Source organism: Cryptomeria japonica, chromosome 3 (genome assembly GCF_030272615.1).
Source record: "Cryptomeria japonica chromosome 3, Sugi_1.0, whole genome shotgun sequence".
Classification (NCBI taxonomy): domain Eukaryota; kingdom Viridiplantae; phylum Streptophyta; class Pinopsida; order Cupressales; family Cupressaceae; genus Cryptomeria; species Cryptomeria japonica.
In genome coordinates, this window is record NC_081407.1 from 632,754,003 (window position 1) to 632,778,098 (window position 24,096).

Genomic DNA, 24,096 nt, shown 5'->3' on the forward strand with positions numbered 1-24,096 from the left:
TTAAGCTAGGAATACATAGAAAGTGAGAAAGATTCACTTATAAACTGAGATAGGGATATAGGATGAAGCTGCGGACCTGGAATTAGCAGTAAAATGTCGATATGGTGTTGTCCTACAAATTTGAGCAAAACTTGCTGGGACGATGGCGCCCGAGCGCCATGGTCCTCCGAAAAATCCGCGAAACGAAGGGGGATCTGTTCGTCTCTGCACAAGGATTCTAGATCTTCAATTTCAGCCGCGTACCTGCAACCTACACACAGAAAAGCGAAGAGGATTGGGGGGTTAGGGATTAGGGGTTTGCCTTTAGGTCAAACCCCGGTTTTGGAATTAACCAAGAAATGAGAAATGCTGTAAAATGTAAATGTCTGTAATGTAAAACAAGTACTAATACCTTGTTGTAAGGATGTTTGTATCCTTATGTGCGAAGGTATAGATGTTGTTGTTTGTTGTATGTTGTAATATGTAGTAAGTGATCTCCTCTTCAATGGTTGAATCCTTGTCTTGAATGCAACATTTAGCCTTGAATGGAGACTTAGAGGGAATGCTTGAATGCTTGAATGCTTGAATGCTTGAGTGTAGTTTCCACGCTTTTTTTTTTTGTCATGTATGTATATGTCCAAATGAGAGAGGAAAATGTAGTTTATATACTTGCCAATTAGGGTTAATAGACTGATTTTCCCGACCTTAGGCCGACCAGGAAAGTTAATTTTCCAATTTGCAAACAAAAAGACCCGAGAGACCGGGCCCAAAATAGGGCCAAGGACCAGGGCACTAGGCGCCATGGTCCTGGGGGACCAGGGTGCTGGGCGCCTTGGTCCTGAAGGACCAGGGTGCTGGGCGCTCTGGTCCCACCTCCCGGGACAGCAGGGTGCAAAGGAGGTTCAGGCCAGGGTGCAAGAAAATGCAGTTTTTGGTGTCGTGAGCAAGTTTCGGGGTCTCCATTCAGGTTCAGTGTTGCGTCGCCATCGTGAAGACCCAAATGCAGTCGAAATTGCAAGTGTCACAATTTTAGGATGCTACAGATATATATATGGGTAAAAGCACAAAGCTGTGTCACACTTTTATAAAGGAAATGGCCAATGTTGATTCAACTTTTAAAATTAAATCAATAGAAAGTGAAATATAAATGTTGAATTTTGAAATGATGTAAACTAATAAGATGTATATTTTTTTTGTGTATTTTATGTTTATAATATTTTTTTTAAAATTAAAAAAATTACTCTAATATACTTTCTTATAAAGAAAACACTATAATTTAGTCGCTGATAGAATGCTGAAATTCAAGTTACACAAGGTGTCACACTTTATATAGTAAATTTTACCTTTTTTTCTTCAATTTTTTTTGTATATTGATAACTTGAAACTTTATAGCAAAAATATATTTTAAACTATTTTTTATGTATATATATTTTTCAATAAATTTGAAAAGTTGCATGTACTGAAACATAACTCTTTCCATTTAGCGTCACCTTTTTTTCTTAATTATTTATCCAAATTAACAAAGAATTATATCATCTTTCCATAAACTCTTTTCTCTAGTGCATTTTTTTTTCAAATTTTTAAATAAAAATAAATTTTATTATTTTTCCTTTACAAGATAATCAACCTTATATTTTAGTGCTAATGACCTACTTTCAATAAAAATAAAATATAAAATATAAAATATAAAAAATAATTAAAATATTAAAAGATATATATATATATATATATATATATATATATATATATATATATATATATATATATATATATATAGTGGAAGTTTCACTTATAGATCTATAAAAGGGTATTTTTACATTTCAAAAAAAATATTATTCATAAGAGTAGGATATGTTGAAACATCTAGTTTTTCAAAATAAATATTTTTTGGGTAATTAGACCAAAAATGGTATGAAATATACATGTAGTAGACAATTCCAATTGGAAAAGTTGTGGCCAATATATAATATATCTATAATGAATCTCTATAGACCATATGTTTGACTAAAATTAATTTTTAGTTAGAATTACTTCAGTTCAAAAATAAAAATAAAAATTGATGTTCTATGAAAACTATGATAGTTTAGCTAATTACTTTAAGAAATATTAAAAATAAATATTTATTGAATGTTTTTTTTTTTGTATTCACTATATTTTCATGTTATTTATGTGGAAAATAGTTTGGGAATATTTTTGTGACATCCCATCAACTTTACCTTTATTAAAAAGAATTGGTAATTAATATTATTTTCTGAAATTCACTAATATATATATATATATATATATATATATATATCCATCTAATTTTTAAAAGGATTAAAAAATCGTAAACATAAACTACATTAAGAGTTCTATATTATTAGCTTAATTTTTTTAATGCAAAACAAAAACATCTTTTTAGGGCAATCCAGTTTGGAAAATTAAAAATTTGTGTTAGTCATTTTTATTTATAAAACTATATAATAGTTTTGATATATTACTTAAAATCAACATTATCAGTTTATTAAAAGGGGCAATGGGTCAAGAAAGACATATGAACAATATTTCCTTCAATAATGCAACAACCATTCATATAGTTTTGGGTAATGGTGGTAACACCTCCATGATTTGCAATACACTAGAGCATCTTTTAGATGCAGATGGTAGTGCAAGGATCCTAAATATCTATTTCACAATTACTACACACACAACAACAATTATGTTAAGAACTCTACAAAGGATTGAATTAATATTGCAATTGTACTTCTACCAAACCTTTTACAATTTGTGCCACTACTTCAATGGTGTTTAACACATCTCCAAGCCAAACTATAAAGGTTGGCTCACATTTCTCAACAATTTGTTGTTTTAAGCATTACAATTTAGACAATAGATAATGCAGTCACCATAGTATTCTAAGTGGCAAACCATGAGGATTGTGCTATGATAGGTCATTTTCTAGTACATTACATACCTACAAAAAAATATTTCAAAACCAACCAATCATCACGAGATGATTATTCACATGAGGCATCAATTCAAGTATTAATAGATATACATCAAAACATATTTTTGGCATTAGTTTATTAGATAGATAATAGATAGTTAGATAGCAACAATTAGATTAGAAAATAACAATCATACATCCCTTGCAAAAGTATGTTAGATACATGACAAGAAGATAAATAATACACATTTATTATTTCATTTCTATATATACCTCTCTTTCTAGTACTTTATCTCATAAAATTTCTACACAAACAAAAATTTATCAAAATTCTCATCTACATAGAAAAAATTGTGGGTCACTTGATTAAATATAATTGATAAGGCTGATGGCATATTCCTTGATTGCAAAATCTACCTTACTTCAAAGCCTTAAAGATACATTATATAAGAAATAAAATTAAGATCATGCTCTAGACAACTATAGCAGAATGACTACCCCTCATATGCTTTGATTCTCTTTAAAAAAAACCTAATAACAATAACTCATTACAAATTTATCTTATGAAAAATATAAAACCATCTAAACCCAAAGAATTCCTCATCTAAAAAAAATTTCGCCAATAAACCCTCCCCAAAAATCCTCATGTATAAAGGTGTTTGCCAAATTTCACATAAACTGCGACTTTGTTATAATTAAAGTTGATATTATTTTGTAGAAGATTTGTTCCTGAGTTTATGCCTGAAAAGCTCATTTAAAAGCATTGCAATTCAATGAATTACGTTGATAGCGCCTACAAAAATGACATTTTGAGGATTAAATCGAGCGTAAGGTCTTTGATAGAGTGCTAAAGAACTACCGCTTTGTTCAAGTCTGTTTCGCTGACCAGCAAGTACTGAATGCTTCGCGGCGGTTGTCAATACTAGCACTGAATACTTCACATTGAGAATTCAACACAATATAATTTCACAGTTTCATAGACTTCTCTAACGACTTATTTATCATGTTGGCAAATTGATTTCTTTATAGTTTTTCCTGTTTCTCCGCATTCATAGCACCCATATTTGATATAATTTTACCCATTATTTACGGGTTTATGGTCAATCAGTTGAAATCAAAGACTTTTTACGGTGGAAGTAGGTAGCACAGGGAAGCAATTTCTACGTTGAAAGCGTTATATATAAACTGGAAGTAAACTTTTTTTTCCTGTAGTAGTCATCCATTGGCAGACAACATATATCCAATATAAATACTGTCCTTGAATAGTTATATAAAGAAGTTGTTGACTTGATGGTTTGTTCTCGCATTAAAATAAAGGTGAAGTTGTGACATTAGGTAATGACAGAAAACGGTGGGTGCGAGTCCGTGAGTGAGATGAGGTGGATCTTGTTAAAGCAGCAATAGCACCCGAATCCGTGAACATTGGCAGAGCTCACAAGATTCCGAACTTAATTCATAGTTTGTAAGCATGTTTGTAGTCCAGATTAGTTGTATGACTGAGTCATTAAATGCTTGTATTGTTCGCTATATATTCTTCTCTTTTATTTTTTGCATGGTTGGCCTCCTATTGGCTATAGTAGTCTTGTGGGACCTTATCGCTCACTTTCGTATGGGCTTGTGATTAAGCCTTTGCTTCTATATTCCATGTCGTTAGCTAGTAATAGCAATTGTTTTCTATTTGTCTATTGGGTCAATTATTGTGCTTATTGATGATCGGTATCTAGTGATCTTCATGGACATGTGGCTTTCGGGAGTTTGTGAAAGAATTTCAAGGGAGATTTCAGGGCTTAGGTAGTTCTATTGTTTCATTTAGAGTGTCTTGTTTGGTTATCTTTGTTTTGAGTCTTAGTATAACATTCTAATTAGTTAGTGGGAGATTGAGATGAGAAAAGGTCTATATTTGCATATTTCTCCACTTAACAATCTTTTAATCAAACGATCTAGGAAGTTAGAAAGGGGGAAATCAATGGTAAAGCATGGTAAATGTGTATCAATCATCTAATTGAATTTAACTGATAATTAATAGTATTGTCAGAAAGAAGTAAGTGGTTGCCTATTATGCCTCCATCATTTTCACACACTAGTAGCTTATGCTCGAAGATCTTTCCCTATTGATAAGAGGACAAGAGCCCTTGCAAATAAGCAGTAAATCTAAAATCAGTGTAAACAAGGACCTAGAACATGTATGAACAATAAAAGCATACAACAATCTTTATTTCTTGTTAGACCAGTGATTGAACGAAATCATCTCATTACTAAGACGCCACATCCTTCTGAATTTTAGCGAATAGCCACACAAAGAAAAGAATAATTCTTGATCGACTAACTGGGTGTCTTAACTAATCATTAAATTAAGCAGGTTTCCAATAGCCATGTTGACTAAAGAGGCATGTGTTTAATTTATAAAAGGCAACAATTAACTTTGGCTAAGACTTCTCTAAATGAAAGAGAATGTTTGCTGCAAAGGATGGAAAACCATTGGCTCCACTGTAATACCCACCTAAAATACCCTAGAGAAAACAACTAATCTAACTAACAAATAGAGATAACTTTTTTTAAACATCTACTAATGCAACATATTATTCTATCATTACTCATATGCATAAATCATAACATATCATGAATGCATAAACAACTTAAACATAATCATATTCACAACAACATGTCACACAAGCAAAATAACAATACATCTTACTACAATCATTCCCTAGGGCATCTCAACACCATTACTTACTATCATTAACACATAACACATCCATATACAATGATACTTTTACATTCATTACAATAATTACATTCTTTTCCCAATTATTTACTATCTTCCTTATCACGAGATTCGATAACTATCAATGCATATCCTAACATATACCCATTAACTCCTTAGGTTCATTTTAAAGCACCAATCAAATGTTCCTAGATCCTTTTAACCATATATCATGATAACATTTGATTTTCAAATAGAATATCACCTAATACACAACTAGATAATTTACATTAAGTACAACCATATAACCTACAAGCTACTAGTTTCTATTCTTATTACAAAGATAACCAACATTAAGGAACAACATCTTCCAATTTAGTACATTCACTCATAAACATACATGAATCACTCATCATACTACAAACCATAGATATATAAAATATATTCCAATCCCATTAATTAATTATTTAATTCCTCCAAATCTAGAACCCCATACATAAAGAATATCAAATTTTAGCTTATAATCCATTACAATACATCATGATCTCATTCTACTACAATGACAATCACATGGGTTCACAAGGTACAAATTACATATTCATTCTTTACGGTTACATCTATCTCAAGATATAAAGTACACGATTCCAATCTCAATTACATAGATTGTGCTCCAAAGATCCATCTACAAGAATAGAAGATATAAATCCACATCCACACATGCTAGAATCTAAGAAGAACATCCCAATGGAAGAAGACATCAAACCACCCAACAATGTGGAACCACCCCCCATGCTAGGAGATGACACAAGGTTCCAACTCACACTCTAGACCTAGGTTGACACCTAACTACCAACGGATTCAACATATTATCCACAAAGGATAAATAACCAAATCAAATCACAAGGCTAATCATAAATCAATATACTCGTAGAGGTCGACCAATCAATCAAGACATAAGGATCATGGACACATGTAGGGAAAGAGTGTCATCACATGCTATATTCCTCACAAAGAAGGGGCCAAGACACACCCTGATAGACATGTGGAGCCGTGTCAACCTATGATCAACCAAGGGAGTTTGGCTTACCATGGAAACGATCTTCCCAAGCTCATCCCGATTCTCTCCTCAAGGGCTATGAGGTGGGGCTGCAACAACTATTCATTATCTTGATTAAGTGAATCCTAATTAACCAACCCACTAATCAATTATTATGGTTATGACTTGCAAATTAAACATAAACTATTCACGTGGTTCCATGACAAGTCTAGACCCTAAGAATCCTCTCTAAAAAGCTCTTAGAGCCTATTGCTCATGACCCCGGTCCTATACATGCAAGAACCCACTCTCCCTATCCATGGATGAAGACCTCAAGGTGAAACATCAACCAAATGAAATCACAACAACATCATGAAGACTCGACGTGAAATGATACATAATCACAATATCACTGATACCAAATGTATGCACAATATGACACTTAAGCCATCAAATAAAGCAAGAGCCTTCACCATCAAAAGCATAACAATAAGAAAGAGTAAGGTACACATGTTCATCTTATTCAAACATAAAAAAAAATGTATCCATAATAGTGAGGCACAATCCTCTCACTGGAGCTTACATAATTCATTCCTCAATAGCAAGGCATTCTTCCTCTTGCTAGAGCTATGCAACTTATAAACATATCCCTCAATGGTAAGGCAAAAATCATCTTACCGGAGCCTAAAAAAAATATGAAAAAATTAATACCACATCACAAGACATCTCTGAGAACTCAAGACAAACATAAAAATCCTTTGGTAAAAGCCCGCAATCTAGAAGAGTGACCACATTAGGCAAAACTGACAAAATAAACAACTTGGAGTAGTTTAGTGGATAAAAGGACCAGTTTGGTGCATATGGGGTGCAGATTAGAATATAGGAGGCATTATCTAGTGCATCCATGGCAAAATTTAGTGCATCTGAGGCATTCTCTAACGCATTGAAGATAAAGATAAAATATGATGAAAAACAAAGATATTAAGTGACGAAAATACCTAGTTTTGCACATAGACTCACAAAATTGATGCATAACACTCCCAGAAGGTACAAGAGGGAAAAATAAAAATAAGACAACACATAAACATGACAATAAGATCATACACAAAGAAATTGACATTAATTCTATGGACCTTCTTTGAACAGTCATGCATAGAAATGCACAAAACTCAAATAGCGACATCTAGAGATGAAGTGAGGAAGAAAGAGAAATAAAACATCGATTAGAAAGGAAATTTAAACCTCAAAAAGGCCACAACAAAGGGATTACACATAATCTAGTGGAAATGTAGAACATACTTTCCCAGCAACACTCCATTTTCCCAATTTTGCAAATATCAGACACACACGCACATACATATATGAATAAATCAATTCCCAAAACATAATTGCAACCTTTTAACATTAAAAATTCCCCCTTACAAACAATTTTTCAACAATCACAAGGAAGACAATCTTTCGCAAACACACATAAAGCAAATTTCTTTTTCGAAAATCAAAATTACAAAGGAATAAAAATGCTCCAACCTGGGTGAATAGAAGTTATGGCAATGTGATTTGTAGAAGAGAAAAATCCAAAATCTTTCTCCAATGCAAAATCCATACAAAATCCCCAAAATCACAGAAAACCAATCCAGAATTTAACCCAACAACATTATGAGAAAAATCAATAAATAAATTTGAAATCAAAACAAGAGAAGAATAACGACCAATCAAAATATTCCTATAAACTATATTATTTACCTACCTTGCATAGTTTCGAGGTAAGTATTATAAAATAGTTTTATTTAATTACCCCCACTAAATCAGCCAATAGGAAAGAAGGGTAGATAACAATAAATTATATCAATTAACCAAATAGCAACAAGAGAAATAATAAAAGAAAGCCATTAAATAAAATAACCTTATGGGCAAAATAAAATGCAAAAGCCCAATAATCAAATAAATCAAAATCAATATAAATAATTATCACAATTATATAAATAAACAAACAAATAATAAACCAAAGGCCCAAAAGTAAATAAAATAACCAAGGGAAATAAATAAATAATAAACCATATAAAATAATTAAATAATATAAATAAATACCAAATCTCAATAATAAATTAGATAAATAATAATTAAATAACCAAGCTACATAATAAATTAATTTTAATATTAATCAATCATTAATTAATTCAATAATCAAATACTCATAATTCTACACAACAACCCGACACAAGGGTCGAACAACATACTGTGAAGCGCCATGAGACAACTCAATTGAGACAAAAGACTGATTAGGATGTCAACTAGGACCTAGAGTACAAGGAAGGAAACTTATACTATCTCCAACAACTTTCCATTGGGATAAGACACACTCGGACTCGTGAGACCAAGTGGAGTCGATGTCTAGTGCTTACAATCCCGCAACCACCAATAACCACGATACAACATGTAGTCACATAAATCTGTCCACTTAATTAAATGAATACTTAGTATTTATTTGATTATTTAACCATCAATTAATAATTAATTAAATTAATATTTAATTAATTCATCTTAACCCTCTTCTCCTATTAATTAAATAAATTATTCAATTTATTTGATTTAATTCACTTAACCAAATTCAGACCATTAATTAAATAAATAAATCATATTTGTTTAATTAAATCTTCTCTCACATTTAAATAAATTAATATTTATTTAAATCCCCCATAATCCCACCTCTCACATTTAAATAAATCATTTATTTAAATCACCTTTATCCTCCACCCACTTGTATTTTCCTACAAATGCAAGTTGCACAATTATTTTAAATAAATAATTTATTTAAATTACCTTTATCCTCCACCCACTTGCATTTTCCTACAAATGCAAGTTGCACAACTATTTTAAATAAATTATTTATTTAAAATCCTATTTATCCTCACCCACTTGAAACCTTTAATGGTTTCCCTTAAAGTATTCAAACTTGATGGCTTTAAAGTCTTCAAACTTGATGGCTTCCTTCTATAGTCTTCTTAAGACTTTAATGGTTTTCCTTAAATTCTTCAAGCCTTTAATGGTTTCCCTCAAAGTCTTCAAGCATTTTAATGCTTTATCTTCATTTTTCTCATTTAAATAAATTAATATTTATTTGAATATTTATCCAAATGCAAATTACACCATTTAATTGAAATAAATGATTTTATTTTAATTGAAAATACCAAAATTTCTCCCACTTGCATTTTCCTACAAAATCCACTTGCATGCCTAAACCCCTTCTAGAATTTTCTAATCACTTCTAAATAACCTAACCCCTTCTCTAAAATTTGTCACATTCCTAAGCAAAAGGGAAGTCACTTCTCAAACCCTCAAAGTCTTTGATAACCATTAAAGGCTTTCAACCTTCAACCACTAAATGGCTCAAAGTCTTTGATAACCATTGAAGGCTTTCAACCTTCAACCACTAAATCCCCAAAGTCTCCAATAACCATTAATGGTTACCTCAAACCCTCCCACATGGTTAAAACATTTGTTTTGACTCAACCTCTACCCAACCCAAAGGTCTCATCAGGCCATTAATGATTTGACCATGATTATCTCTTAAACATTTGCACAAAGGTTTATCCTTGGATTAACTCTTAATCCAGTGGGTAATCTTAATTTGGACTTGACCCTTAGCCTCTAGATAACCATGAGGTCTTCTCAGGCCTTTAATGCCTCCAACCTCTTCTCTCAACCCAATCCTATGTTGACACTTGTCACCATTTTATTGGTGCCAATTGTGCACATGGATCCCCAACTTTCAAACTTGGCCCTTGATTAAACCATTCAATCTTAACCCTTCATTTCCCCATTTCTTCTATAAATAGAACCCTTCTCCTCAAGAAAAGAAGGGAGAAGCATTAGAGTATTGTTGTTATACTGGCATTAGCATAGAGCTTTCTCATAGCATCACTATCTACACTTGCATAGCATTTGCTTATCATATTCAACCATCTTGAATCTCCATATGGCATCCATGGATAGTGCTAAAAGCTGAGAGCTACACTCATTTGGGACTTGGAGAGGAGAGGAACAAGGGAGGAGCAACTATGAGCATCTTGATTAGCTATTTTATTCTATGTTTATATGCTTTCTATTTCATGCTTAATATCTCTCTTGATATGCCTGTTTAGGATAATCTTTTGTTGCTAACACTAATGTTTGTTTCTTGTGCTTTTGTGTGTGTTGCCATCAAACAGATTTTCTAATCCTTTTTGCAGAGCATCATTTGGTGAACCCGACGTGAATCCAAACACCAAAAAGATCAACTTTTTTTTTTTTTAACCAATAACATGTTTGAATGTTGAAAATGTCACACAGGTTGCGCTTTTGACACTGTTTTGGTGCGTTTGACATTATTTTGGTGCTCTTCACCCTATTTCAGTGCTTTTGCCTTCTCTGTCTTTCCCTTTCTTTTAGTGTGTTTGTGTTAAATAGCGCCTCTGTTCAAACGCAGACTAGCGCTATTGTAACAAAACGTTGTACAAATCACCTTGTAACCAAAAAAAAAAAAAAACCAAAAAACAAATTAGGCTTGTAGAAGCCCACCAAATTGGCGGATTTTACTAACTATTTTTCTCTTTTGTGTAGATTTAAATTAGATTAAAAAGTAGATTTACATTTTTTACTAACTTGTTTTTGAAGTTGCTTTTAAAAATGAATTCACTTTTTATTTTGGTTTAAAATTAACTTCACATTTCAAATTTGGGCTTTTAAAAAAAAAAAGAATCACACATTTGTTTGGGGCTCTTAAAAAGAATTTCATTGTTCTAAAGTAAAAAGAACCACAAACTTATACAAAAACAACTTTATTTTTTTGCAAGTTAGGAAACAAACTTCGTTTTGGTGCTTAAAATCAACAAGGCAAATTTTATTTCTTGCATCAAGATAAAACTCACAATCCACACTTCCACTTTTGGTGCAAATAAAATTCACAATCAACTTGTCTCATTTTTAAAGCAATTTTACTTCATGCAAAGGTGTTTTTCATTAAGTTGACCAGGATTTTCAAATTCTAGTTTACTCAAACAATTGCCTTTGAAAATTAAAAAGAACACCATGATTGTTGGAGCAACATCTCCAAATAGTTAGATCACATTGCAATGATAGATTAAAAAGAACAAGTGTTTTTCGTGCTTGGCACACTTGTGCAAAGAGTTGGTCGAGTGGTCCTACTTCTAACACACACTATCCTCTCCCTTGGCTTTTGTGGTCCTAGGTGCAAGAGAAAAGTGTTAGTAACACTCAAAATTTTATCTTTTTAAGAGAGGCCTGCCAAGAGACACATCACTCTTGGGAACGACCTTGAGCGGTAAATCCTTCGAGCCGCTATAGAAATCAGGTGTGAGCGAAAGCTGTAGCCTTGGGTATAGCTGTTCCTATAGTGTAACTGGCCGAAAGGACAAATGGGCCCCACCACCAGTTACAAGGCTCTTAAGTGAGTCACTGCAGAATGAACTTATGTTCAAAAACATTGAACATGACTAAACACCTTTAAGTAGTAGCGCACCCATTCTATTGATTGAGGATATTTGCGATATAATTTAGTGCAAGAGCATAGATGGTTTTGCTCCCAAGATACTCACCATACATATTTCCTTGAGTAGAAACATAGCTTTTTGAAAAGTCACTTGTGGCTTGATAAAAGTGGTGACTCCCCCATCATAGGGATCATCTATTTGTTATGCTCATGCAAGACTTAGTATATCACATCCTTACCTGCCACGGCGGGATTCATAAGGTATGTAGAACCAAAGTCGAAGAAATATCAAGATGTGGGCTAAATTTATCACAACTGGCCATTTGACCTTAGGGATAAAAAGTGTTTGAAATGTGTTCGTTTTAAAGACCAAGTGCAAATTGAGCCGACTTCAGACTTTGGAAATACACCTTAAAATACATCTAAAGGAAGGGTCATATACAAGTCCAAAGATTGGGTTGATCTAGACCCATACTCATTTGTGCCTTTGAGGCAACATTTTGGTGTTTGTGTGCTTGCTTTGTTTTCTTGTCAAAGAAACATCAAATCGGAAAATCAATCCCAAAAACAAAGTATTCATCCAACCAAACATCTTTCAAAAACAACCAAAAACATCAAAAACAAAGTGCAAACAACAAAAGAGTCAAAATTTTTATGACCATTCTTCACATCTTGCGAAAGAAGAAGCGTCATCAGAATATCAACTTGAAAAGAAGACCATTGAGCTCAAAGGCTTTGATCAAAAGGAGGAAATTCTTCTATATAAATAGACAAATCTTTGTCTCACATAGAGTCTTTCTGCGTCACATGTATCTCTACCTTCAAGGAAAAACAAACGAATTTGATTCCGAATCATTGAACCGCAAAGCTTTTATGCAATATAGAGCTCTGAGTTATCACAAAAACCAAGGAGGAAAGATTAATCCCAACTTCTTCCCAAACGTTTGTATCACATACAACACAGCTCGAGAAATACCACCAACACCCAAAAGGGAAGAGATAGAGTTTGTCCCATTTATAACATAAAGTTTTTATTGAAGTTGAAAACATTTTCATCCATCATCTCACTCATACATCATCACTTCATCATCAATCCATCCCAACTCTCAAAACATTAAGAGGTTCTTGTCCCAAGTTCTCTTTTAGATATTGCTTGAAATCAAACACATCACATCACTTTTTAGATTGTTTCTACATCTAGGATACGCTCATCCTAAGAGACACATCTACGCAGGTTAAAACTAGTTCATGAGTGAATCCTCTCATTACTAGGTAGTTAAATTTGTAACACATCTCAGATTTCTCTACACCTTATCACATCCAACCTTATCAAAACAAACAAGCAATTCAAAGAAGGAATTTCGGTTACATCCACCTTAAAGGTGCTAGAGATCCACGTGCAACACAAATCACCAACCATCAATCTTTCATTTCATCAAACAACTCATCATCATTTTCACACAACTTCAACAAAAAGCTTATAAACAAAATGGCCCAAACCCGATCACAGTCCAGGCAACGAGAAATAGAAAGGGAAGAAGAAGAAGAGGAAAATCTTAATGAATTTCAAGAAGCACTTGGAGGAAATGCAGATGACGAAAACCCAAGTACTCCCACTCCTGCAACAATAGAAAGGGCTCAGCATAACCCTCTCTTTAAAAGATTGTTTGACGAAATACTCAGGAGCAATGCGGATGCTCACTTCTTAAGACTTGCTCGAGAAGGAGCAAAACTCCCATCTGACTTTGATCTTGCCCAATTAAGACAAGCATCAGAAAGACAAAGTCACCATGAAGAGGAAAGAGATAGAGATCCCATCAGATATAACATTCCTCGAGGTAATCCACCACCTCCTCCTCCTCCCAATGAAATGGAGATGTTGCGGCAACAAGTCGAGAATCTCGCCAAATAGCTTCATAGTGGTGTCAAGACTAACCAATTCTCACTCAATGACATCTGTCCCTATCCTTTTGATAGGAATCTTTACATGCCACCATTTCCTCGAGGATTTGAAACACCCAAATTTGAAAAGTATAGAGGAAAGGGAGATCCTCGTGATCATGTCAGAGAATTTCATTCCGCTTGTCTTGAAGTGGCATATGAAGACACATACCTAATGCACCTTTTTCCCCAAAGCTTGGGAGGAACAAGCACATCATGGTTTTCCCGACTACCAGGTGGCATTAGAACATTTGAGGAACTCATCCAGAAGTTCCTAGCTCATTACTCTCATAACATTGAACGCGATGTCACCATGGCTGATCTATGCAACACCAAACAAAAACCAGGTGAACTATTCTCAGTATTCCTGCAATGATGACACCAAATGTCTAGCAGACGTTCTCTTCAGTTACCTAAATGAGAACTAGTGGAAATATTCATTTCCAACTTAAACGAAGAAATAGAATTTCACCTGGATGTCAAAGACACAGACTCTTTTAATGATATGATCACCAAGGGTTTGAAATGTGAAAGGGCACTTATCAAGAAAGGACTCATCAAAATCTTTAATGAACCAAAAGATGGTCCTCGCCCACGCTTCAATAGTGATAAACCAAGCTTCTGGAATAAAAACAAGAATATTGTCAATGATGGGGTTGTGGATGCTAGGACTATACAAAATGCACAACCTGTGGTTCGGTTTGCAGGACAGAATCCTCCACCTCAGAACAACACAAATGGTCCTACAAATCAAGGTCGCATCACATCTCATGATGAACCAAGACCTCGTCAGCAAAAACAAAAACGCACATACACTCCCTTAGGGGAACCCATTGAAATAGTATTGCAACAACTCATTTCTCAAAATTTGGTTACTCTACCTAAGCTATCAAACTATGAGCCTCAGGTCAAACCAACATGGTGGAGAGATACTGAACACTGTGAATTCCATCAAGGGAGAGGACACAGGAAAAGTAATTGTCACCGATTAAAAGATCTTATCCAGGACCTTATTGACCGAGGAGAAATTGAAATAGAAGGACATGACCCAAAAACAACAAACAATGATCATCTGATGTTCAAAAATCCACTTCCATCACAAGATCAAAGGGGTCCTTCCACTTCCAGGCGAGGCACTGATACCACAGATTATACACAGGCTACGTATAATTACACTGTAAATCATCTGTATGATGCCAATGAACAAGTTGCAACTATAACCTTCAAAAATCCCAACTCAAATTGCAATGTTGTTACGCGTTGCGGCAAAGTTACCATCAAGGCAGCTCCACAAGGCACCACCTCCATCCCAAAGGAGTACAATCTTGTGGAACAATTAGACAAAACCCCTGCACTTATATCCATTTTAGAGCTTCTGCGCCTATCACCCTCTCATAAAACTATCTTGGATCAAGCACTCCAAGAGGCATCAGTCCCTGCAAATCTAAATACAGACCAATTTCAAGCCATGGTTGGAAATCTAAAGTCCTCACCTTGTCTCACTTTTTCTGAAAGTGACAACTCTTCCTTCCAGCAACCTCATAACGCCTCACTCCACATCGAAGGATTTATTAACCAGCATAGGATCAAGCAAGTCTTGATAGATAATGGAGCAGGCCTGAACAATTGTACACTACAGTTGGTCACAGCATTGGGATATGCGGTCGAATCAGTGGATCCTCGTCAGAAGATCACAATCAAAGCTTATGACGATGTGGAGCGTTCATCCAAAGGAGCTGTGGTACTACCAATCCACGTGGGCCATGTGGTAAAGCACATCATCTGTCAGGTTTTGGACCTTCCTTTGCCATACAATCTATTATTAGGGAGACCTTGGATACATGCCATGCAAGCCGTTCCATCTACCTACCATCAATGTATCAAGTTCCCACATAATGGTGTAGAGATCACAATTCTGGGCGATGCAAACCCCTTTGCATTTTGCCATAATATCAGCCATCAACCAGAGATTACTGTTCCTAATAATAGAGAAGCCATTTCCTCCACATTGTATATAAGTCCAGCCTCTCTTGCTAGTTCAAACACCACTATACCCAAGCAAGAAAAGCTTAAGATGAAGATAGTAGAGGAAGGTCCTGGGGAATACAACTTGAGTCAACTCTTTTGTGTGGGACAGATGCCCACTTCTCTTAGAACACATGGTAAACCATAGCAGTTACTCCAACAACCACTAATCACGCCCGCATGTGCTTTGATGCCTTTCATCCTTGGAAAGAGTCAAGAAGAAGAAACCCAAGATGAGGACTTAGCAAAATGGATCTATAAAGATCCCATCACCACTGATCTACCACAAGTTAAACTTCCTACAGATCAGTATGGCAAAGGTCTCCTCATTATGCAATGAATGGGATATGATGGTCAGAGTGCTTTGGGATATTGCAAACAAGGACGACATGAACTTCTGCTGCCAGAATTAAAGCCCGAAGGTAATACAGGCCTAGGCTTTGAGAAATAAATCTTTCCTAAGCTTAGATTCAAAGGAAAACCCAACAAACCATTTTGTCCACCTACTACAAAGAGGACACCTTTTATAATCAAGGCACCATCAAGCACCATCCCAACTGCCCCATCGAGGCTCAAAACCCCAACACAACTATCACCAATACCAATTGTCCCACCAAGAAAACCATTAATCCCATCAATAGTACCATTAGCAGTAGCAACTGTGTCAAAACCCGCAACAACATCTATAGCACTAGCAGTTCCAACAGAAGCAACTGAGTCAATAATACCGATACTCCCCGTACTAGATTCCTTGATCCCCATCAATCTTCCTGCAACACCGATCACTACAAAGGTACATCAACCAATCACACCTGCAGTATTTAACTCAAAAGACATCCTAGTATGGTATAGTAATCGGATGCTGGAAAGTGACTTAGAGACCGACTCACATGAATGAGAATTTGATTCTGTACAGCTTAACACTTCAGATGAGGAAGACACATCACCACCTCCACCACGTAAAGACATCCCTGTTTACAGAGAAGCACAGATAAAGACCACTTGGGTTCCTAAACTGGAAACATCTTCCACAGACCCTACGTCTCATCCTACGCCTGATTCTGACAGGGAGAGTACCATTAACGACCTTCACCATAATGTCTTAACCCTCACTAATACATCTAACACACTTAACCTAATCGATGTAGTAATGCCCATTATCCACCCTGAACTCATCGAATGGAACCAACCAAATCCCCCATGTCTTGACTTCTTCCAAAACGATGAGGCCATCATTGACTTTTTGGAATTAAGGGATAACCTACCAAGCGGGGATCACAAAGCTGGATTCGCCATTGAACTTAATAGCGTAGCATACTTTGGGGCGGATGCCAAACCTTTCAGCTGCAAAAATATAACACTAAAACATGGATCTTCCAGTGAAAACCACACTGTGGCACTGTTTGATCCGACAAAAGTAAAAAGAAAGAGCGTATCCAACGGTGAAAACCTCTCTGAGGCACCTGAGGATGAAGGGTTTGACATTCTCCCTGATAGTACACAACAGGAACGATCAACAATTCTCATTGAGGAAACCAAAGAGTACAATGTGGGGACTCCTAAAAATCCACATATCATACATCTGGCATCTCTTCTCACTCAAAAGGAACAGCCTAAATTTATAGAGTTCTTCCAGAAGCGTTAGATCAACTTTGCATGGTCCTATGCAGACATGCCTGGGCTTGATCCTGATTTAGTCATGCATCACCTCATAGTAGCAGAAGGAGCCAAACCTATTAAGCAAAAGCTTCATAAGATGCATCCTCAGATTGCAGTGCTAGTCAAAACAGAACTCAAGAAACTCCTAGATGTTGGTTTCATTAGACCAATTGATTATGCAGATTGGATCTCCAATATTGTGCCTGTCGGCAAACCAAAAGGGGGCATCCGCATTTGTACTGACTTCAGAGATCTGAATAAGGCCTGTCCTAAGGATGACTTCCCCTTTCCAAGTATCGACATCATAGTGGATCTGATAGCAGGACAGGCCATGCTTTCACTCATGGATGGATTTTCAAGATACAATCAAATAAAGATCGCACTAGAGGACCAACATAAGATAGCCTTCACATGTCCATGGGGCACATATTGCTGGAATGTAATGCCTTTCGGTCTAAAGAATGCAGGAGCGACCTATCAAAGAGCAATGACCACCATCTTCCATGACATGATGCATACTATGATGGAAGATTATGTGGATGACTTACTAGCAAAATCACTCACTAGAGAAGGTCATTTCGACATATTAGAGAGAATCTTTGATAGATTGGAACAATATCATGTTCGACTCAACCTAAAGAAATGTGTCTTTGGAGTGACCTCCGGGAAGCTTCTAGGATACATTGTCTCAAGCAAAGGTATTGAGGTTGACCCAGCAAAGGTAAAAGCAATCATGGACATGCCACCACCAAAGAATATCAGTCAGCTAAGGAGATTACAAGGGCGACTTCAATCCATCTGAAGATTCATTGCACAATTGGCTGATAAGTGTCACCCATTTACACATCTGCTACACAAGAACATCCGCTTTCAGTGGGATGCCCGATGCTAGCAAGCATTTCAGACGCTTAAAGACTATCTTATGAATCCACCATTGTTGATGCCACCAGATCCAAGTAGACCGTTGTTACTCTATATCTCGGCAACAAGTACAGCATTAGGTGTATTACTGGCACAACATAATGTAGAAGGAAAAGAGTGTGCTGTTTACTACATCTCTTGCACACTGGTAGGCTATGAACTCAATTACACCCCTATTGAGCGAGCTTGCCTAGCAGTAATCCTAGCAGCTACTAAATTGAGGCACTATTTGTTGACACATAAGGTACAGCTCATTGCAAAGATTGATCCACTCAAGTATTTACTCAGCAAAGTAGCATTGACAGGCCGCTTGGCCAAATGGGTGATGATTCTAAGTGAATTTGACATTGAGTATGTAGACTGTAAAGCTATCAAAGGTCAGGTTATTGCAGATCAGTTGGCCGATGCACCACTCACAGGCGATCATCCTCTTATTTCCAATTTTCCAGATAAGGAGATATTCATGATCACAGCAGCACAACCATGGAAACTATATTTTGATGGTTCATACACTAGGCACGGCTCGGGGGCAGGCATTCTGTTTATCACACCTCAAGGTGATAGCATCCCGAAGTCTTACAGACTCACATTTCCATGCACCAACAACATAGCAGAGTATGAGGCCTTGATCACAGGACTCAGGTTAGCCGTACAATGGAAATTACAAGAACTACAAGTATATGGCGATTCCCAACTAGTCATTCGACAAGCAACAGATGAATATCAGACCAAAGATGATAAACTCATGCCATATAAGCAAATGGTGGACACTCTAAAGACATCATTTACTACTATCACTTTTGAGCAGATACCAAGAGATCAGAATTGAGCTGCTGACACCATGGCTACCATCGCATCTCTACTAGATCTTCCACAGAATTCAACACGCTATGAGTTCTTGGTAGAACAGCTTTGGATCCCCGCTTATGATATCCCTAAATCTGAGATGATATGTCACCTTGTCGGTTCTGAATCCCCATGGTACGGTGAGTTCTACACCTATCTCTGCGATCACACCCTTCCTCCCAACCAATCAAATAATCAACGTAAAACCTTCATTCGCCAAACTGCTCGATATACCATTATTGCCGAAACCCTATACCGACGCGGTCTTGATGGTACTCTCCTTCGATGTTTGGAACAAGGTGAGATAACAAAGGCTTTGGAAGAGGTCCATGAAGGAATTTGTGGGACTCACTCAAGTGGTCCGTCACTAGCCAAGAAACTCATGCGAGCTGGATATTATTGGCCATCTATGGAAAAAGACTCCTACTACTTTGTCAGGAAGTGCAAGAAATGCCAAGTTCATGGCGACCTGATACATGCACCAGCCCAGGAACTGCAACCAATCACAAGACCATGGCCTTTCTGTCAATGGGGCCTTGACCTTGTGGGTAAGATTCATCCATCTTCATCCAATGGCCATAAATTCATTATTACCGCCACCGAATATTTCACAAAGTGGATCGAAGCTATTCCACTTACCCAAGTCACCGGCAAGCAAATCACCTCATTCATCCTCAACTACATCATCTGCCGGTATGGTGTACCCATGTCCATCATCACAGATAACGGTCTCCCTTTCAAAAATCAGGATGTCCGTGAACTTTGTGAGAAATTTCATATCCAACACCGCTTTTCCACCCCCTATTACCCACAAGGCAATGGTCAGGCCGAAGCATCCAATAAAAACATATTGAGGATCCTCAAAAAGACAGTCAATGATGCCGGCCGTGATTGGCATGTTCAACTAAATCCAGTGCTATGGGCATATCGAACTAGCATTCGAACCCCTACAGGTGCAACTCCTTATTCATTGGTCTATGGTGCAGAAGCTATCTTGCCTATTGAGGTCGAGATAACGTCACTATGGGTTTCCTTGCACAATCTCATTGATGATGAAGCTTATAGAGTCTCACGTCTTCAGGACTTAGAGTTACTTGATGAGAAATGACAAGCTGCATACAATCACCTCAAAGCCTATCAGCAGCGCATGAGCAGAAGCTACAATCACCGAGTTAGACCTCGTACATTTGAGGTAGGTGATCTTTTTCTACAAGAGAATCCTCGCAACCAACCAAACCGAGAACATCAGGGCAAGTTTGAATCAAACTGGCTGGGCCCATATGTTGTCACTGCTGTGTTCGGGTCTGGGGCATATCAGTTGGCTACATCAGAAGGAGAACCGCTTGCAGATCCAATCAATAGCATGCACCTCAAACAGTTTTATACCTAAGCTGTACAGAGCATCAGGCTCCCCTACATACCAGAAAATACCAAAAACATTCAGAAAAATGTCCTGAAGAAAATACAAAAACATTCAAAAAAAGTAAAGAAAAATCATGCATCCAAACGGTGAACAACCACTCCGGTGGCACCTTGGGTAAGTACGATGGTGAAAACCTGGCAAACAGGTGCCACTCGTAAAGGCTATGGCTCCATTGTCTTTCAGACTTGTTGCAATCACATCTACTTCATACATACATCCATCCATCCATCAACCATGGCTTTTTATTCCTCTGCAATTATGATAGTACTCCATACATCTTGCATCCCACTTTTTCATAGTCATGTCTAAAAATGGGGGCAATGCCTTTAACCTATTGATAGAAGTGGATTCTACATTGTCTTATGATTCATTAAGTTCTTCATTCAAACAATCATCAAAAATCCAAAAACATTCAAAAATATCTCGCAAAAATACCAAAAACATTCAAAACAATTCAAAATCCAAAAACATCGATAAAACCATTGAAAAATCACACAAAAACATGGCAACACCTTGTACATACCCATCCATGTAGATACCAAAATAAACATTGACAAACTACTCACACAATGACCATTTACCAATCAACCACACAATCAACATCAACAATCAAATTGTCTTCAACAAGGATGCATCCTTCCTTACCAAAACAAAGACAAAAGTGACGTTTTCTTTGACAAGAAAATTATGTTAAGCTATCAAATACTTGGTTGATTTGTGAGTACAATCATTCGTTTATCTGTATCAGCATCTTGCAGCATTGTTTTGTATCGTTTGCACATTATTTCCGATGAAGTTCTAGGGCATGTACTAATGGTGTCTACGTGGGAAGTTCACTAAGCTATGTGATCATGGGCAAAAATACAGTCATAGATCACTACAGCTTGCTGACTATAGCGTATACCTCGACCATATGAGCATGAACCATTACCAAGGATCTATATTCTTTATTCTTTATGTATATACTATTTGTTTGTAGGTACAATTCTCTTTCTTTGGTTCCTCCTACCTCATCCAAACTGGATAAAGGTTTTATCTCTTATTACGGTATGCACTTGTCTCAGGATATGATCAGCCTAAGATCAAGGAGGACAATCCAAGTCATGCATGAAAGGAGATAATCCTTGTCTGTTCCACAAGCAATACTCAGGTCAACTTGATCCATTATATCAAGTTGCTTGTATTAACTTGCTATATAAAATCCATGTAAGAAATACTCTGGTCATCTTGAATCTTTATGTCAAGTTGCTTGTATTTTCTTACAACATTTTAAAGCTCAATGATGAAAAATAAAGCACCATGGATCATCATTCCATCTCATCTGTATATATTGCATTTCATTGCATTCCACCCATCCATACATTCATAATAGCTACATATCATGCATACATAGTCATAATAATGCATACTCTATTTTACTCATCTTCTTCCATAGGACTCGGTCCTAGTCCTCCATATCTTCTATTTAACATCAAATCCCCCCTCACCCTCCCTATCTTGATCGTCAACATCATCCTAATCCCTTCATCACTTCCCATCCTCACTCATCCACAAAATTAAGCCAGTTACTCTGTATACACAGATACATCGACTCCCACACACCTAGACTATCAACAGATACTCTGATCAAGTATCTTCGGGTCTCAACAGGAAATCGATTATGGAAAACTTAGACTACAACAGGCATTTATCATAATGACCTAGTCTCAACGGGGTTGCCATGATTCCCCACAACCATCCATCACACACACACACACTATCAATTGATCAACCAATCAAACACAATCCAATGGACAATTACATCAATTGTCTACGTCTCAACAAGTATTTTTCTTCATATACCTTGACTTCATCAAGCAATTACTTCAATTGTCTAAGTCACATCAGGTCACTTTGATTCACTTACTCAGACTTTATCATGTCCAAGCAAACAACTGACATCAACTGTCACGCTTTGACTTGACCGGAGCAATTAAACCGATTGCACCAGATTGTCCAACCAATTTTGATCAATTGTATAGCATCAATCCAAACCCCACACTACATCTGCTATGTATCTCTTGCATGACCTCAGGGTACCCATTGGCTTGTTGTTTCTTCATATTCACTCCATTTTCTCCCATTCTTTCATCATTAGTTCTAATTTCTTCTATTCTACCTCCCCTCCACTTTTCATTCTTTTTTGAGAGATCGCCTGATTTTTCAAAAAAAAATTCGGCCCATCTCTCGAGGGGGCATACCACCCATTAAATTTACATTTTATGGGGTATTTCTTCACACCTATTTTTCTTTCTTTGAAACGATGCGATAAACTGCACCGTCTCAAAGAGGGGCAAATGTAGTCACATAAATCTGTCCACTTAATTAAATGAATACTTAGTATTTATTTGATTATTTAACCATCAATTAATAATTAATTAAATTAATATTTAATTAATTCATCTTAACCCTCTTCTCCTATTAATTAAATAAATTATTCAATTTATTTGATTTAATTCACTTAACCAAATTCAGACCATTAATTAAATAAATAAATCATATTTGTTAAATTAAATCTTCTCTCACATTTAAATAAATTAATATTTATTTAAATCCCCCATAATCCCACCTCTCACATTTAAATAAATCATTTATTTAAATCACCTTTATCCTCCACCCACTTGTATTTTCCTACAAATGCAAGTTGCACAATTATTTTAAATAAATAATTTATTTAAATCACCTTTATCCTCCACTCACTTGCATTTTCCTACAAATGCAAGTTGCACAACTATTTTAAATAAATTATTTATTTAAAATCCTATTTATACTCACCCACTTGAAACCTTTAATGGTTTCCCTTAAAGTATTCAAACTTGATGGCTTTAAAGTCTTCAAACTTGATGGCTTCCTTCTATAGTCTTCTTAAGACTTTAATGGTTTTCCTTAAAGTCTTCAAGCCTTTAATGGTTTCCCTCAAAGTCTTCAAGCATTTTAATGCTTTATCTTCATTTTTCTCATTTAAATAAATTAATATTTATTTGAATATTTATCCAAATGCAAATTACACCATTTAATTGAAATAAATGATTTTATTTTAATTGAAAATACCAAAATTTCTCCCACTTGCATTTTCCTACAAAATCCACTTGCATGCCTAAACCCCTTC